Source organism: Dermacentor andersoni, chromosome 10 (assembly GCF_023375885.2).
Source record: "Dermacentor andersoni chromosome 10, qqDerAnde1_hic_scaffold, whole genome shotgun sequence".
Classification (NCBI taxonomy): Eukaryota; Metazoa; Arthropoda; class Arachnida; order Ixodida; family Ixodidae; genus Dermacentor; species Dermacentor andersoni.
The window spans coordinates 13289431-13306930 of record NC_092823.1 but is presented as its reverse complement, the minus strand read 5'-3'; the positions used below and the strand labels follow the sequence as shown (position 1 = coordinate 13306930).

The 17500-nt window shown below is 55.4% G+C and overlaps 1 long non-coding RNA gene, 2 other non-coding genes and 2 pseudogenes across 3 annotated transcripts in view; 3 read left to right on the top strand and 2 right to left on the bottom strand.

Moving 5' to 3' along the window:
* The window catches only part of LOC140213564 (uncharacterized), a 58463-nt gene extending 49325 nt beyond the window's left edge, over positions 1 to 9138 (bottom strand). The window contains exon 1 of the long non-coding RNA XR_011890438.1: positions 9105 to 9138. This is a non-coding gene — a long non-coding RNA (uncharacterized lncRNA). The remainder of the gene's footprint in view (positions 1 to 9104) is intronic.
* LOC126519400 (U2 spliceosomal RNA) lies at positions 3153 to 3319 on the bottom strand (annotated as a pseudogene).
* Positions 9139 to 12637: 3499 nt separating the features above from the next.
* On the top strand, positions 12638 to 14452 carry LOC126519350 (small subunit ribosomal RNA). Its single transcript, XR_007596568.1, has one exon. It is a non-coding gene; the product is annotated as a small subunit ribosomal RNA (ribosomal RNA).
* A 1571-nt stretch (positions 14453 to 16023) lies between these two features.
* Positions 16024 to 16176, top strand: LOC126519371 (5.8S ribosomal RNA). The gene has a single exon (XR_007596582.1). It is a non-coding gene; the product is annotated as a 5.8S ribosomal RNA (ribosomal RNA).
* A 1147-nt stretch (positions 16177 to 17323) lies between these two features.
* The window catches only part of LOC126521236 (large subunit ribosomal RNA), a 12130-nt pseudogene continuing 11953 nt past the window's right edge, over positions 17324 to 17500 (top strand).

The window sequence follows — 17500 nt, the reverse complement described above, 5'->3', positions numbered from 1 at the left end:
CACCACCAAAATACTTAAAGAAGAGAGAATGCGTCCGGGGCCTTGGGATTTCGAAAATGCCGTGCTCTGAAATTTTCACATCCGCCATTGGAAAGATAATTATTATCCGTCGTAAAAAAAAAGAAAAAAAAAGAAAGAAATCACATTTGAAATTATCATTGAAAGTGGCCACGTTTTTCGGGGCATGTCTTGATGAAATAATTTCAGTTCAGTTCAGCATGATTTGATTTCATCTTTTCCAGTATTCTCAGTACTCTCGTTGTAGTACCAATTGCCGGCAGATTTTTTTTTTAGTTGTTTAGAGTTATACATTCCTGAACGATGTTTTTCTTTTCCTCAAAGCTAGCCATAGAACCAGCGCTTTCTATAAAATCATGACAATAAGAATCCAGCATATCGGTTCATCTTCGGCGCGATTAAAGTTCGGGAACTGGCGATTTTTTATTGCCGTGATCAAGAAGGTTAACACCAGATAAGGCGTGATATTTCAGCATACCAGTCACGATATCTAATCGAATCTAAGATTGAAATGGCGTTCTGAATTCTTTCGGTTCCAGATAGAAAGAAACAGAAAAAAAAGAAAGGATGTGATTGATTGCCATTCAAATCTGAAGACCGCGTGGAGAAAGTGTTCCGGTTTACATTCGGCAAATCAAAATGAACGGCTAAAATTAATCTATCGTCTGGTTTCATGCGCGAGATCACGTAAAAGGCAGCCATTCTTCTTAACATGGTTTCTCTCTTTTGCTCTCTCATTCGCGCCCGGAAATTTCTTCGTACGGGAATTTTATGAAGCGAAGGCGGCTGCAGACCATTTTCTTTGTTTAGTTCATGTTCGTAGGCGCAAATTACAAACCTAACACTTGGAGCAACATTTCCACTACTCTAGAGGGGCATGAACTGTAGACAGTGCACGCTTTCTCATTTATCCAATCGCTCGCAAACACATTGCATTGCTAGTCTACAGTGGCAATACAAAGTTACGTTTCACCATGCACGTCGAAGTTCATTACCAGTACCGCGCCAGCATCGACCGGCCGGCGAAGCGACGAGCTCAGCAGCGCATGCGCAAGGCCCGACACCACCCCAACCGAGCTTCCCTGCTTATCGGAGAGAGCAAGTGCGCGTGAACACGGGCGCGTCTGAGTATCTGGATTTAAAAAAAAAAAAAAGAAAGAAAGCGTTTCCGAGATATTGACAAAGACAAGTGGTCGCGGTCGCTCTGAATCTTATCGTATTATAGAAAACGTGGGATGGCGGCGCTTCCTCGAGGGTCAGAAAGTACAATCGTCGAACTAGGTGGCAAGTGGAGTACATCCTTTTTCTTGGAACGGTTTGCAATTGACTGCTTGAATGTGCCGACCACGCGTCGCGGGTCGCGTATAGAGCCACCCGTTGGCAAGCACGCGTCTAGCGTAGCAGCAGAACCGATCGCGGTTGCGATAACCCATCGTTGGCAGCGAAAAAGAAAAACACCCACACGCAGTTTGTAGCAATAACCGTACAAATCAATGTGGTTTTAAATATAGCTTCACTGGTCACCCAAGAAGGGCACCGAAACTTTCTCACGACGCACACCGCTGTAGTCCACAAAGAACAAAGCGCACAAAATAGATATGATACAGCCGCACCGCATTATTTCGTGTTTTCACCATTTCATTACTTTCGTGTGCATGCGCGCTAGGGCCACGCAGGCCAGGAGTAAAAGGCACGAAAAGATAAAAAAAAAATGGTACGCAATCCTAAGCTTTGACTTGACTGCTGTGGCACTCGCATTTGTGTTCTTTACCTTAGGCGAACGCAATGCGCAAACTGAACTGGAATTTCCAATAATGGAAATTCCTGTTTGGCTCATATTTGCGTTTCTCGCCCGAGCAAGCGCTTCACTGCACTACGCTTTGCCCCTTCGACGTGGCTACACTGCCCGGCAGGCGTGTTCTGCGTAGGGCCGAACCTGCAGGCAAAATCATGGGCGCCGCCATCTTGTTGAGAGCGGCGCCAGGGACACAATCGCGCCTAGCTCATTGAGTTTTGCCCCAAAACTGAAAAAAATTTGACTTCATTAAACGAGAAACATGCCACGAGTGCCCCAACAAAAAGCTTTGAGGATTACCGAAGGGTAACTGAGGGCGACGCAACGGGCTCTGGAAAGAAGGATGATGGGTGTGGCGTCACGGGGGGATCGGAATAGAGCAGATTGGGGTGTGCGAGGACAAACGCTCGTTAATGACACCAAAGTTTAAACCAGGAAAAACAAATGGGCATGCGCAGGGCATGCAATCTGGGGGGAAGATAACCGGTGGCCATTAAGGGTTACAGACTGAATTCCAAGAGGAGGGAAGCGTAGCAGTGGGTGGCAGAAAGTTAGGAGGGCAGATTAGATTAGGGACTACATGGCGACAATCGGCACCTGACCGGGGTACTTGGAGGATCATGGGAGATGCCTTTGCCCTGCAGTGGGCGTAGCCAGGATGATGATGATGATGATGTTCATGATGAAAAGGTAGCAACAGGTCTTCGTAACATACAGGTTAGAAAGATGAGGCACCTTTTAACCCTTGAATATATTTCGCCACATTCGGGCATACGACAAGTTTGTTTTCGAGGCGCTCGGTCCCACTGCTGCGAAAATGTGTACACAAAGGCTGCACAGTAGTTGCCAGAAATCGGGCACTCTATTTTTCTTTCATAGGGAATCTTTCTTCCACTTGGGCAGCGGATTTCGGCGGCAGGGCGAGCTTGCGTGGGCGCGGTGGTTTACGGGTCCAAGCGATAGTGAACTCCAAAATCCAGTGTTGGCTTTGAGTGGGATTCATATTGATTGCGAACCCCACGGCTAATCCTACCCCCCATCCCCCCAAGTGGCTCTTTACAGGAGACAATCATTCAGAGACATCGGACAAATAGGAATTCTGGTTCTTTCTTTTGCTTTCATTAATTTTTCTCGAAGCCCATAACTAGAAATTTGCTGGAGCGGCTGTCCCATTTGCGACGCAACAAGTGCGACGCTACACACAGATGGAGTGGCAGTTTAATTACTCTCGTGGTCCGCGAACCGGCATCGTTGCGTGTAGTATAGGAATGGTGCGTGTCAAGTCAGTGCTCGCGTTGAGCTTGTGCTCTTCATTTTGATTGAATGAAGTCTCACCTAAGTGAGCGGGGCCGATCCCGGAGGTAGTGCAATACCGGGCCGACCTGCGGCGGAGGTGAAGCAGGCTTCAAGCACTCCGCCAACTTCCAAAAATAGGTTTAATATCGTGGGTCCATATAGAACCCGTATCAGATATTAAGCTGATAAGAACAGAGGTTTTGAAAAAATGCTTGTTACATTTTCCCAATGAAAGACGGTTTCATTGATGTGAATTTACTAGAGTTTGGTGTTTAGTTTTTGGGCAGGCATGGAGGTGTGTGTTTGTTTAGTGTTTGTTGGGTATTTTGGAAGTTTTTGTGCTGGCATAGAAGTGTGTGTTGGTGTAGTGTGTGTCTACCTAGTGCTGTTCTTCACTTGGCTGCGATGTGCGCTGCATAGATGTCTCGTGATGCAGCGACTGTCTCGCTCACGGCGAGTTTCTTGAACAGCCGCAGGTATTTGCGGCTGCAGAAGCGGCGCATGATCCGGTCGTTTCGGGGATCCCACGATCCAAGTGCTCCGACGATGATGGCCTCCACGGTCACTTTCTGGAATTTCCGCAGCAGGTACTCCCGGACTGGCTGGTACTTCTCCTCCTTCCCCTGGCGGGCCGCGTTCAGGGCTGCAGGCCGGTTCTCGAACGGGCAGGTTACATCGATGATGATCGCCTCCTCGCCCCTGCAAAGCACAAGGTCAGGACGGAGATTAGTATTACCTACTGGTCGATTCTCGTGGGTGACAGTGAACTTGGCGGAGGCAGCGGCTTTCACTCGGTTCACGATCTGGTTGTGGCGGTTGGTGTATGCTTGACTGTGAGTCATGCAGTGACACAGGACATGTGGCAGGGTCTCTGGTTGACCGCCACAAATCCTACACCGTTGGTCCACGGCCGTAGCCCATGGCCTCGCTGCGTTCAGGGGAACGACGTTGAGTCGGGCCCGGTGAACGAAACGCCAGTCGGCAAACCTCGTGAATTGGCCGGTATGTACAAAGTGGGAACTGCTCCGGTCGGCGGCAACGCACTCCATTACTTTCCCCTGACTGGGTTTTTGGTGGAGATCGTGATCTCGTGCGTTTGCCAGTGCCGTCCTGAGTGTCTTCACCACCTTAGTACGCTTCCTCGGGCCAAGTGTTATGTCACCCCTGGAGATACGGGGGTCGTCTTGTTCGAATTCCCAGGTGACACCAAGACGCCGAGAAGCCTTGCGGGCCTCCGTCCACACGGACTGGAGCTGCGTCGCCGTGGCCCGGAAGTCACCCTCAGTCTCGCCGCTCAGGTAGGCGTCCATGTCACCCGGTTCTGCAATGCGCCTCAACCTTTTGCATGTCACGACGGTCAGCGCCTGCAGTGCCAGGTCCTGGACTTCAGTGTCTGCAGAGGAAAGAAGTTTGAAAGCATTGTCAATTCTGCAGATGTCACTGACTTCTGCCACCACAGGAATGCCAATGGCACCCGCCGCGGAGCTACCGTATAGGTAGTCGTTAGCAGCGTTGGCAGGCAGGTAGAGGGTCCGCTTGATGAGTGGGCGAAGCGTTGTGTCCAGGCGAGACCACTCTGCCTTACCAAGGGAGCCACACCTCATGGCAAAGTTGAGCGCCGGAAATACAAATGTTTTAACGGCGTCCAATCTCTGCCACGGGGCGAGCATCGAGGTAAGCAGGCGGCGACCCACGTTGATGGCTTCGTCCACGGTTGCCTGGTCCGGTAGTACCGAGAACCCGACTGGTCGCCCGAGGAAGGTGTGTGCCTCGAAGTCACTGATTGATGGGATTGGGGTGCCGTAGACCGTGAAGGTCGTAGGTCTTGTCCCCACGGGTGTCTTTCCGGAGAGGTGCAGTGACTTGCACTTCGCGGGGTTCAGACGTAGCCCGAGCTGGCTCGACAGGGTTGCCACTACGTTAATGCGGCTCTGTAGTGTCCCTGGCTCGTCAGCTAGCGGCGTTAGATCGTCGGCGTAGGCAAGCACATTGTGCTGCCTGTCGCCTCCCTGAAGCGCACGCACGACTGGGTCGAGCACCAGGTTGAACAGAAGGCCGCTCAGTGGGCAACCCTGACGTATGCCGGCAGAGATTTCTATCGGTGAGGTGATCCCGGCTTCTGCGATGACGCTGGTCCTGTTGTCTCTGTAAATATCAGCAATAATAGCACAGAAGTTATCACCCGCACCAGCGCCATGCAGTGCATCAATGAGGGCGTTGTGGGGAACAGATCCAAACGCGTTGGCGAAGTCGAGAAATGCCGCGCACAGGTCCCCACGGCCAGCTCTCGCCGCGTCCAGGCGCTCCTGCAGTACGAAGTTGTGTTCGTACACACCATCATACGGCAGGAACCCCTTCTGACAACGGGAGAGCACTTCTTGGGAGGCGATCCACTCCTGTAAGCGAGCCGCCAAGCAGCCCGCGTACAGTTTTGAAATCGTGCTCCCAAGGGTAATGGGGCGCCAGTTCGCAGCATCCCCGAGGTCTCCCTTCTTGTGGATGAGTACAGTCCGTGACTCTTTCCAGGCAGCAGGTACCCTCTGGTATTTCAGGCACACGTTGAACACTGCGGTGAGAAAAAGAGCTTCGGGATCAGTGGAGCGCCAGTGTTGGTAGGTGAGGCGGTCACTTCCGGGGGCGGTGTTCTCGCTCTTGCGAAGACGGGAAACTACCTCGCCGTCAGTGAACTGCGCAAGGCTGACTTCAGCCATGTCGCTTCGCTTCACCTTGCTCAGGAGCAGAGCGGTGTCGGCTTCACGCGGCCCCCAAGCCTCGCTGAAGTGTTCCTCCAGCTCGTCAAGAGGGATCGGGCAGAGTTGGGACTCACCCTCCACGATCAGCCTCACTGCACGTCGGCGATTGCGTCGGTACAGTGTCTGAATCTGCTGAGCATTCTCAGGATTCAGAGGGCGGCGCGGCTTCCTGTTAGCGGAAGCTACAGGAAGCTTTACCGCCTCGCATACTACCTGTATGGCGTCGTCCAGGATTCCGGTGAACTGCTCCCATCCAGCGTCCGATATTGGCTCGCGTTGCAGCTGCCTCAGCTGTTGGGCGTGCTTGGCTAGCACGCCGTCATCCTCGATCGGGCCTGCAAGAGAAATTGGGTCAATTTCCTGGGAGGCGTCGTCGTTCTCGGTGGCTGCGGGCGACAGCGGTGCACCAGGAGAGGGGGTGGCCGCGCTGCTCGTCGTGCTATCATGTGCTGCCTCATTGTTGTCGTATGCCTGCTGAGAGGGGGGAGAGGAGGTCAGCGCCGGAGCAGGTTCGATGCTTTCGTCTGAAAAAGAGGGAGATGCCTCTATCGTCAAGGTCGATGGGGAGGGCATAGCCGAGGGGCTGCTGCTTGCTGAAGCAGCTGGCCTCGGTGCAGGTGTGGTCTCCCTTGAGGGGACCGGAGTCGGTGTCGTCTCTAGAAGTGGAGCGTCAGTGTTAGAATCGCTGCCTGTTACCGAAGTCGGCCGGGCTGTGGATGAGGCTTGCCGCGCTGCCGCTCTTTTCCTGTGTGCCTGCTGGTGATTATCGAGACCCTTCCTGGAAGGAATGGAAGAGGGGCACTCAGTGCATTTGTGCGGGTGTTGAATCCGCGTTGCGAGGTCGTGCTGGCCGCCAGCGAGGCATCCATGCGAAGTCGGCCGGGATCCTAGTATCTTTCTGCAAAGAGTGCAAAAATGTGTGGTTGTTAGGATCCTGGTGCCATGTTGTTGCTCGAGGTGCCGCTGAAGGGATTGCCGTCGAGATGTCCAGACTGCTGGTGAGTAGCTCGTTGAGCAGCCTTCCTCTGTACATCTGAAGCAACTGGGGAGAGGAAAAAACAGTATTAGTTCCTGCTCGTGGCGTATCGGCTGTGCGCCGGGACTGGCGTGGTTGAAATCAGGTTGCGGCCGTCTAGCGGGCGGCGAGCGAACTGGGATCCGGCTTGGTGGTCTGGCGTCTGGGGGGCTGAGAGGTGGCGCCATCTCGTTCGACAGCGGGGAAGTAAAAAGAAGAAAGACGTCACGTGAGCGTGTTGCTCAGAGCAACCCACGCAAAGACAGAAGGTTTTGGTGCATACAAGAGTTTGCGTACAGAATCAAGGACGCTAGTTGAAAAAAAAATGACAGATGAACCGCGGCGTGAAAAAGCAGGAGAGAAAAAAAAAAGCAAGTGGAGTAGGCAAGCAGGCTTGTGAGCCGCTCGTGGGCGTATAGCTCACGGAAGCCTACTTGGGCCCCGAATGTTCTCTACATGCAAGAACGTGTACCTAAAGCGAGAGAAAAAAAAACATATCTTACCAGTGGGCCTGTGAACCGCACGTGAGCTTATTGCTCACCGCGGCCCACGTGGAACCAACGGATATGCTACATGCAAAAGCGTGCACACAAAGACATGGTCAAGGGCTCGCGGCGCTGGGGCCGCCGAGCGAGAGAAAAAAAAAAAGGGAACTACGACTGTTCTAGAAGTTAGGGCATGCAGAAAACGTGAAGTTTACAAACGAACGAGAGAAAAAAAATACAAGAACTACAGAGAAAGGCGAGAAAAAGTTAAAGAAGGCAAGCAGTGAATCAGGCAATGTTGACACTTACTCAAGCAGCAGGCAGCAAATCCTTCCAATGGTCCGGGGTTTCCAGGGGCAGCAGGGATGTCCGAGTACGAGGGTTTTACCGCTTCAAAACCAAAGCGTACTACACTTTGATCTTAGCCAAAAGGCCGAGAAGCGATGTCCTTCACTTCACTTCATTGTACTACTGCCTTGTGGGCGCCCTGCCGACATGGGTAACCTCAGCAACAGCGTGGGCAATATTATAAAATTCAGCCTGTGTACAGACTCAACGCTCCCTATCTCACGGATGAACTCGCAACGCCTCAGTCTTTCGCTGTTAACGAAACGCTGTCGCGTAGAAACGAGACCCGAGTGCAAGCTTGCTTGTAACGCGAAACCAACCAAGGCGACCTTGTAGAAAACGGAACAGGCGAGCGGAAAAAAAACGCGCCAGGGGAATGCTTACTTCCGTCTGAATGCGACCGCTCAAGGTGACCTTCCTTGAGGGCTTCGTTTCAAGCCCGTGTGCAATTGTAATATACTACGCGCATTTCCTTCATTTCTTTTTATTTACCGCAAGGCCCACTGAAAATTTTGATACGGCACAGGCCGGGACGGATCGCAACGTGTCGAATCGACCGGTAGAATTAGGTAGCATGCCCCATGTACGAAGACGAGCAACATAGAAGTGAATGACAAAATAAATATAGAAAACGCTGCACACTCCTTCCAACCGGAAACATAGAGGGGAGAAAGATCGCCATCTGAAACACAGGCATTGTAAAAAAAAAAAAAAAAAAAGTGCTACCTCATCATTTTTACCATTACCGTGTGTGTGTATGTATATATGCATGTGTGTGTGTGTGTGTTTGTGTATTTATATATATATATATATATATATATATATATATATATATATATATATATATATACGCACACATGCTAGCATAGCTTAAACGCAGCTGGAAAGCTCAGCCTTGCACAAGAACCACCCCCTGTCGCAAACCCGTTTGAAACATTCAAATGGGAAACACGAGTACAGCGAGGTCGTTCGAACCTGGCGCCAAAACGCATTGGCGCCATCTGTGTACGGAACTAGGAAAACCTGCGGACTTTGCAATACAGAAAGAAAGGTAGATGGCGCGAGCTAACGCTCCATTGCATACTAAGAACGAGAGTTAGTGAATAATGGCAGAAACGTCTTGGGAAGAGAAAAAAAAAAAACACGCAAAAGTTGTTGGCTTGTGCAAGCACTCTATGTTAGAGCGATTAAAGAGCATAGCATCTTCTACAACAGCAGCTACAAAAAGAAGAAGAACGTGAGAGAGGGAGAGACACAGGCGTGTTTCTTTGGAATGCAGAGCATGCAGCACATACTATAAAGTGCCAAAGAGACGGGGAAAGCAGATGGCGCGAAGGTGTATCTCCTCAAAGCTTGAAAGCAATTTCTAAATTACAACATGTACCGAAGTCCACCTACTCTCATCAGGTTGCTCCCGCCTCCAGTTGCGTTTAAAGTGAAATTACAGTCGCCTCAAAGGCAGACAGAGAGAGAGTGAAAATAGGTACACTTGCTTCGCGCAGCTGCAGCCGTTCAAATTTTACAGCAAGAGCACTCCCGAAAGCACAAAGTCTGCTGCCGCCTGGGTGCAATGCGCTCGCTTCAGTAAATTGCCGTGCTGGCCTCGGCAACCAAGAGGTGTAGTGCGGCAGACTGCTGCATTGTAGCACACCGCAAACCGTGCAGACGTAAGCGATCGCCTCGACATCGCTGCGAGCGCTCGAAGAGACAAAGTCCGAAACCACGTGTGCCGGGGCGGTGCGAGCGCGACGCCTTTGACGCAACTTTTGCGTACAAGCCGCCGCACCGCCACGACGGAATCGCTGGCATCCCGCACGCAGCTGCATTGTGTCACGCCGGCAATCGTTGAAACACCACGCAGTCGTCGGCGTCGGCCCCGACATGGTTGCGAGCGCCGGAAGAGACAAAGTCCGAAACCGCGTGTGCCGGGGCGGCGCGAGCGCGACGCCTTTGACGCAACTTTTGCGTACAAGCCGCCGCACGGACACGACGGAGCCGGTGTCACCCTGCAGAGGGCTGCAATATAGCACGCCGGGAACCGGCAAAGAACCGCGCAGACGTCGTCGTTGGCCGCGGCGTTGCCGCGAGCACGCGAAGAGACAAAGTCCGAAAGGACGTCAGCCGGGGCGTCGAGCACGCCGCCCGCACTGTTCGCACGCGTGCTCGGAAATGGCGAAGGGGCCGCGCTAGCGTGCCTTGAATCGGTGAGCGGCGGTACCGCGGCGATCGCCAGAGCTCGAATCCGCCCTGCAAAAGCCAAATATTGGCGCTCGGCTCGGCGCAGTACGCCGCCGCGTCGCACGAGTACGGCCCCATGGAGGTCTGGGCACTTATCGCTGCTACTGTAAGGGGCCGTACGGCCCCGGCCGACATTGTACCGTAGTGCGATTTTCGGCTTGCGCGTGCTCGTGGCGTAGTCCGCGCACCGTTCCGACGTCGACAATCGTGCCCACGACTACGCGAGCGCTGGAAGAGACAAAGTCCGAAACCGCGTGTGCCGGGGCGGCGCGAGCGCGACGCCTTTGACGCAACTTTTGCGTACAAGCCGCCGCACGGACACGACGGAGCCGGTGTCGCCCTGCAGAGGGCTGCACTATAGCACGCCGGGAACCGGCAAAGAACCGCGCAGACGTCGTCGTTGGCCGCGGCGTTGCCGCGAGCACGCGAAGAGACAAAGTCCGAAAGGACGTCAGCCGGGGCGTCGAGCACGCCGCCCGCACTGTTCGCACGCGTGCTCGGAAATGGCGAAGGGGCCGCGCTAGCGTGCCTTGAATCGGTGAGCGGCGGTACCGCGGCGATCGCCAGAGCTCGAATCCGCCCTGCAAAAGCCAAATATTGGCGCTCAGCTCGGCGCAGTACGCCGCCGCGTCGCACGAGTACGGCCCCATGGAGGTCTGGGCACTTATCGCTGCTACTGTAAGGGGCCGTACGGCCCCGGCCGACATTGTACCGTAGTGCGATTTTCGGCTTGCGCGTGCTCGTGGCGTAGTCCGCGCACCGTTCCGACGTCGACAATCGTGCCCACGACTACGCGAGCGCTGGAAGAGACAAATTCCGAAACCGCGTGTGCCGGGGCGGCGCGAGCGCGACGCCTTCGACGCAACTTTTGCGTACAAGCCGCCGCACGGACACGACGGAATCGCTGGCATCCCGCACGCAGCTGCATTGTGTCACGCCGGCAATCGTTGAAACACCACGCAGTCGTCGGCGTCCGCCCCGACATGGTTGCGAGCGCTGGAAGAGACAAAGTCCGAAACCGCGTGTGCCGGGGCGGCGCGAGCGCGACGCCTTTGACGCAACTTTTGCGTACAAGCCGCCGCACGGACACGACGGAGCCAGTGTCGCCCTGCAGAGGGCTGCACTATAGCACGCCGGGAACCGGCAAAGAACCGCGCAGACGTCGTCGTTGGCCGCGGCGTTGCCGCGAGCACGCGAAGAGACAAAGTCCGAAACGACGTCAGCCGGGGCGTCGAGCACGCCGCCCGCACTGTTTGCACGCGTGCTCGGAAATGGCGAAGGGGCCGCGCTAGCGTGCCTTGAATCGGTGAGCGGCGGTACCGCGGCGATCGCCAGAGCTCGAATCCGCCATGCAAAAGCCAAATATTGGCGCTCGGCTCGGCGCAGTACGCCGCCGCGTCGCACGAGTACGGCCCCATGGAGGTCTGGGCACTTATCGCTGCTACTGTAAGGGGCCGTACGGCCCCGGCCGACATTGTACCGTAGTGCGATTTTCGTCTTGCGCGTGCTCGTGGCGGTGTCCGCGCACCGTTCCGAAGTCGACAATCGTGCCCACGACTACGCGAGCGCTGGAAGAGACAAAGTCCGAAACCGCGTGTGCCGGGGCGGCGCGAGCGCGACGCCTTTGACGCAACTTTTGCGTACAAGCCGCCGCACGGACACGACGGAGCTGGTGTCACCCTGCAGAGCGCTGCACTATAGCACGCCGGGAACCGGCAAAGAACCGCGCAGACGTCGTCGTTGGCCGCGGCGTTGCCGCGAGCACGCGAAGAGACAAAGTCCGAAACGACGTCAGCCGGGGCGTCGAGCACGCCGCCCGCACTGTTCGCACGCGTGCTCGGAAATGGCGAAGGGGCCGCGCTAGCGTGCCTCGAATCGATCGGCCGGGGGCCCCGTAGGGCGACAGAAAGGCAATTGTGCAGGAAACCGTACTGGCCATTGGCGAGAAATTGCCGTTCGCGCATTCGGTGGACGCGCTGCGCTTTCACGACTTCGGCATTGTGCTGCCGACGTAAGCTTTCAATCTTGCTCGCGGCGTTACGAGGCGGCACGATTTTCTCCAAACGCTCGTCGAAAGTGGCACGAGTACGGCCCCATGGAGGTCTGGGTACTTATCGCTGCTATTATATGGGGGTCCCAGAGAGCAGTCGCCCCCAAAGCGACCTGGGTGTTTGATATGCGGCGGGCTTCGTGCCCGTCAAGCGTGTCCCCGGTATCGCTCCCGTGGATCCCACAGCTGACGTCTGCAGCCTCATCCGCTTGATGCGTTAGGGGCTGGTTGTCGGACGACGCTTTTTCCACGATATCGAAGTGTGTTCCGCATCGTCCTCGGACGAATCAAATACGAAAGCGCCGAAGGCGCGGGCGTGACCCGTCGCCTAGCGGCTTTGCCGTCTCGGCTACGTTGCAAGTGTCGGTCGGTCCACCAGTGCTGCGGGCTCGAGAGAAACCGCAAGCCGCGATCGAGTCGACACAACCGGTCTATCGAGAATGTTGCGTGCTTCTTGCCGCGTGGCGATACCCGGCCCTGCGGGGAGGGCGCCGTAGCGAGCTCGAACGCCGTCGTCTCGGACTGTGCAAAGTGCTACCCTTTGCGAGAACGAAGCGTGTTGGGGCGCCTGAAGGTGGCCTCGGCATCGCAAAAACGGCGTCCGGCCTGCTTGAAAGGCTGGACGCGCAGTTGAACGATTACCTGGTTGATCCTGCCAGTAATCATATGCTTGTCTCAAAGATTAAGCCATGCATGTCTAAGTACATGCCGAAATAAGGCGAAACCGCGAATGGCTCATTAAATCAGTTATGGTTCCTTAGATCGTTTCTTCCTACTTGGATAACTGTGGCAATTCTAGAGCTAATACATGCAGTGAGCCTGAAGCCCTTTGGGCGACGGGTGCTTTTATTAGACCAAGATCGATCGGGTTTCGGCCCGTATTGTGTGGTGACTCTGGATAACTTTGTGCTGATCGCATGGCCACGAGCCGGCGACGTTTCTTTCAAGTGTCTGCCTTATCAACTTTCGATGGTAGGTTACTTGCTTACCATGGTTGTTACGGGTAACGGAGAATCAGGGTTCGATTCCGGAGAGGGAGCCTGAGAAACGGCTACCACATCCAAGGAAGGCAGCAGGCGCGCAAATTACCCACTCCCGGCACGGGGAGGTAGTGACGAAAAATAACAATACGGGACTTTTTTGAGGCCCCGTAATTGAAATGAGTACACTCTAAATCCTTTAACGAGGATCAATTGGAGGGCAAGTCTGGTGCCAGCAGCCGCGGTAATTCCAGCTCCAATAGCGTATACTAAAGCTGCTGCGGTTAAAAAGCTCGTAGTTGGATCTCAGTTCCAGACGAGTAGTGCATCTACCCGATGCGACGGCTCGGACTGAACATCATGCCGGTCCTTTCTTGGTGCACTTCATTGTGTGCCTCGAGAAGGCCGGTGCTTTTACTTTGAAAAAATTAGAGTGCTCAACGCAGGCGAGTCGCCTGAATAAACTTGCATGGAATAATAGAACAAGACCTCGTTTCTGTTCTGTTGGTTTTTGGAATACGAGGTAATGATTAAGAGGGACAGACGGGGGCATTCGTATTGCGGCGCTAGAGGTGAAATTCTTGGACCGTCGCAAGACGAACTACTGCGAAAGCATTTGCCAAGAATGTTTTCTTTGATCAAGAACGAAAGTCAGAGGTTCGAAGGCGATCAGATACCGCCCTAGTTCTGACCATAAACGATGCCAACCAGCGATCCGCCTGAGTTACTCAAATGACTCGGCGGGCAGCTTCCGGGAAACCAAAGTGTTTGGGTTCCAGGGGAAGTATTGTTGCAAAGCTGAAACTTAAAGGAATTGACGGAAGGGCACCACCAGGAGTGGAGCCTGCGGCTTAATTTGACTCAACACGGGAAAACTTACCCGGCCCGGACACTGGGAGGATTGACAGATTGAGAGCTCTTTCTTGATTCGGTGGATGGTGGTGCATGGCCGTTCTTAGTTGGTGGAGCGATTTGTCTGGTTAATTCCGATAACGAACGAGACTCTAGCCTATTAAATAGGTGCGGGGTTCCCAGCACCTTACAACCTTCTTAGAGGGACAAGCGGCTCCTAGCCGCACGAAACAGAGCAATAACAGGTCTGTGATGCCCTTAGATGTCCGGGGCCGCACGCGCGCTACACTGAAGGAAGCAGCGTGTCTTTATCCCTGTCTGAAAAGACTGGGTAACCCGTGGAACTTCTTTCGTGATTGGGATAGGGGCTTGCAATTGTTCCCCTTGAACGAGGAATTCCCAGTAAGCGCGAGTCATAAGCTCGCGTTGATTACGTCCCTGCCCTTTGTACACACCGCCCGTCGCTACTACCGATTGAATGATTTAGTGAGGTGTTCGGACCGATGTCCGGCGCGGCCTTTCGGTTGCGCCGGTCTGTTGGAAAGATGACCAAACTTGATCATTTAGAGGAAGTAAAAGTCGTAACAAGGTTTCCGTAGGTGAACCTGCGGAAGGATCATTACCGGATTGTGAAGGGTGGCGAGCGCCATTGTTTCTACCCCGTGTGGGTGAAGCAGCTCGCTGCGCCCGACGCTTTCCGCCGCTGGCCCCGCTTGGACGCGGGGACGGCTATACCCGAACATGCCGGGGACTGCCTGAATTTTGAGGGGCGCCCCGTGCCAAATTTGTTGCGCCCAGTGGACGCCGGCTGCAACCTTGGACGGTTGGCTTGGCCGCGCCCGCGGGTAGAAACGGCGTAACGCACACTGGGTGGGCTTTCTGTCCGCTTTGGCGCTCTTGCGCGGAATGGGAGTAAGACGACCCGACCTGCTGCTTTGCCCAGTACGAGGGGAACGGCGAAGCGTGCGGTCGGTCAAGGAACTGACGGTCGAGAGCTAATGCCGCTGCCGCTTAGTACACACGGAACCGTGGTGCGAGCGCTCTCCCGTCCTCCGCGGCAAACGCTGCCGAGTCTGAAAAGGCTGGCGGCTGCCGGTCGCTTCCTGCGGCGAGTATGGAGTAACGACCCGACTTTGTTGCCGCCCAAGTACTAAAGGAACGGTGTGGCGCTCGGTCGGTCATGGAACTGTCGGTATGAGGGTGCGGCTGCCAAGTACGGAAGGAACCGTGGCCTAAAGTGCTCTCCCGTCCTCCGCGGCAAATGCCACCGAGTCCGAAAGGGCCGGAGGCTGCCGGTCGGCTCCTGCTCGTGACGCGCGAGGTGTCGAGATCGCGGTTTAATGCGACGACGTCTGCAGGCTATTCGCCCGCCGCCGAGGGAAAGGCGGCGTTGCTGCGAAGTACCGAAGGAAACGCGGCTTTGCTACGTCGGAAGCGTTCTGCGGTTAGGCGGACTTGTGCGCTTTGGGAAGGCGCCGCACGTCGAAAGAGGAAGTACGGACAGACGAGGGACTGTAGTCCCGGATTCGAACGCACTTGCGGCCAGGCCCTTGCTGGCTTCGTCTTCCGCCTCAAGTAGACTTGTTGTGGCGCCGGCGCAGGGAGCCGTCCCTGGCACTGGCCGAGTGGTTTTGGAGAGCTGCGCGAGTACGCGCGCCGGGCTCTTGTCTTTCGTCTCAAGTAGGCTGTTGGATCAACAGCGCTTATGCTGCGGCGATCTGCCGATGCGAAAGTGTGTGTGTGTTTGAGGCCCTTCTATGAACCTACTGCTGACTGAAGCGAAGCACGTCGATGGGGGTGAAGCCCTGCCCGTGGCCGTGTAGCCGTTAAAGACTCCACAGCGGCTTAGCCCTAATCATGGCTCTGTCGCTCTGCAATTTTTAGTGGAGCGATGTGAACGTGCACACGAGACACACGGGTCCGGTGGTTGGTTGGCAGGTAAAACCGGCTTCGAGTGCGCGCAAACGGCATAAGGTACCTCGAGGGCAAGCGAGGAAGGCGTGGGCGCAAAACACACGCGCGAGTAGCAGGAGTGGAGTGCCATTAGGCTTTCAGCTGCTGAGACGCGGCCGCCGAAAGAGCGAGACTGGAGGAGCGCACGCCGAAAGGCGCTCTTCGAAACCACACACAGGCAGACGCCACGTGCCTAAAACCCTGGTTGTACTGTACTGAATTGAACAAACTATTTTTCACGACTCTAAGCGGTGGATCACTCGGTTCTCGGGTCGATGAAGAACGCAGCCAGCTGCGAGACTTGGTGTGAATTGCAGGACACACTGAGCACTGATTCTTTGAATGCACATTGCGGCCTTGGGTCTTCCCTTGGCTTCGTCTGTCTGAGGGTCGGATCACATATCAAGAGAGACTTCGGCGCACAGGGAACGTGCGTCCGTCGACTCGTTTTGACCGCGTCGGCATCATGGACAGTACGTTGAGCGCTAAAGCCACGCGCCAGCGGCCTCACGAGAGGGAGACGGTGGCAAACCGTTGTGCCAATTCTTCGAAAAGACGGAAACGAGGCAATACTACTGCAGCGTGACGAGTGCGCGCCTCTAGCAAGACCGCCGCAGGATGGAGTCGGATACCTGCAGGGAAAGAGCGGTCCAAGCACGAGGCGCGAACGTCTGTTGCCATGTAGCGCGCACGTTTGCGAGAGAGTCGGAAGCGCACGCTTGCGTGCACGGAAAACGTGGGAATGAAACGCCGGCCGATTCCCGCGCCGTGCGCAAAGCCAGCGCGATCGCAATTTGCGCTGTTTGCCTTCGAAGTACGTCGAGCTCCAGAGCTGGTCGCTCGTTCACGTCACCGCAGCTGTGTGGGCGCCCTTCCGGGCTTCGTCGCAGGAATGGGAATCGGCAGATTCTTGCGAGGAGCGGGGAGGAGAAGGGTGGCCCCCGAAAGCGGTTCGACGCGACAGCGCCGTCTGCGAGCGAGAAGAGTCACGGCACGGCGGAGAATTGCCGCGAAACGGAAAATGTCTCCTTCGAGAGCGTGGGTGCCCCGTTGGCGGAGCTGAAGCGTTCCGTCGTAGTCCGCCGTCGGTCCAACTGCTTCGCAGTCTCTGTCCCCTAAAGACTGGGCCACTCCAGTTGGGGCAGGGGCGACGCTACACGAGACGATGCCTCCCGCCAGGTTTTAGTCGCCCCTGCGGTGCCCGCTGAAGCGGCGCGCTGCTAAGGCGATCTTTGCCTCGGTGGTGTTTGGGCTTTCAGACACGGTCGCTTACCACGCAACTGCTCGTGCGCCGCACGCGCGCAGGCGGTTCACCGCCTGCCAGCCTCGTCTATAAGTAGCTCCGTGTTGGGCGAAGGACGTGGTAGGGCGTCGCACTCGGTTGGCGCTGGGTTTTCGAACGTGTCGAGTCCTTTTCGGCATACCGCTCGTAGGACGCACGCGCGCAGGCGTTGTGCCGCCTGCCAGCCTCGTCCGTAAGGACGTGGCAGGGCGTCGTACTCGGTCGTGCTGGAATGGGCGAAAGCGATGTATCCGTTGTCGACCTCAGATCAGGCGAGACAACCCGCTGAATTTAAGCATATCACTAAGCGGAGGAAAAGAAACCAACAGGGATTCCCCGAGTAGCTGCGAGCGAAACGGGACCGAGCCCAGCACCGAATCCCCCGTCCTTGCAGGCGGTCGGGAAATGTGGTGTATGGGAGGCGACGTTCTCGGG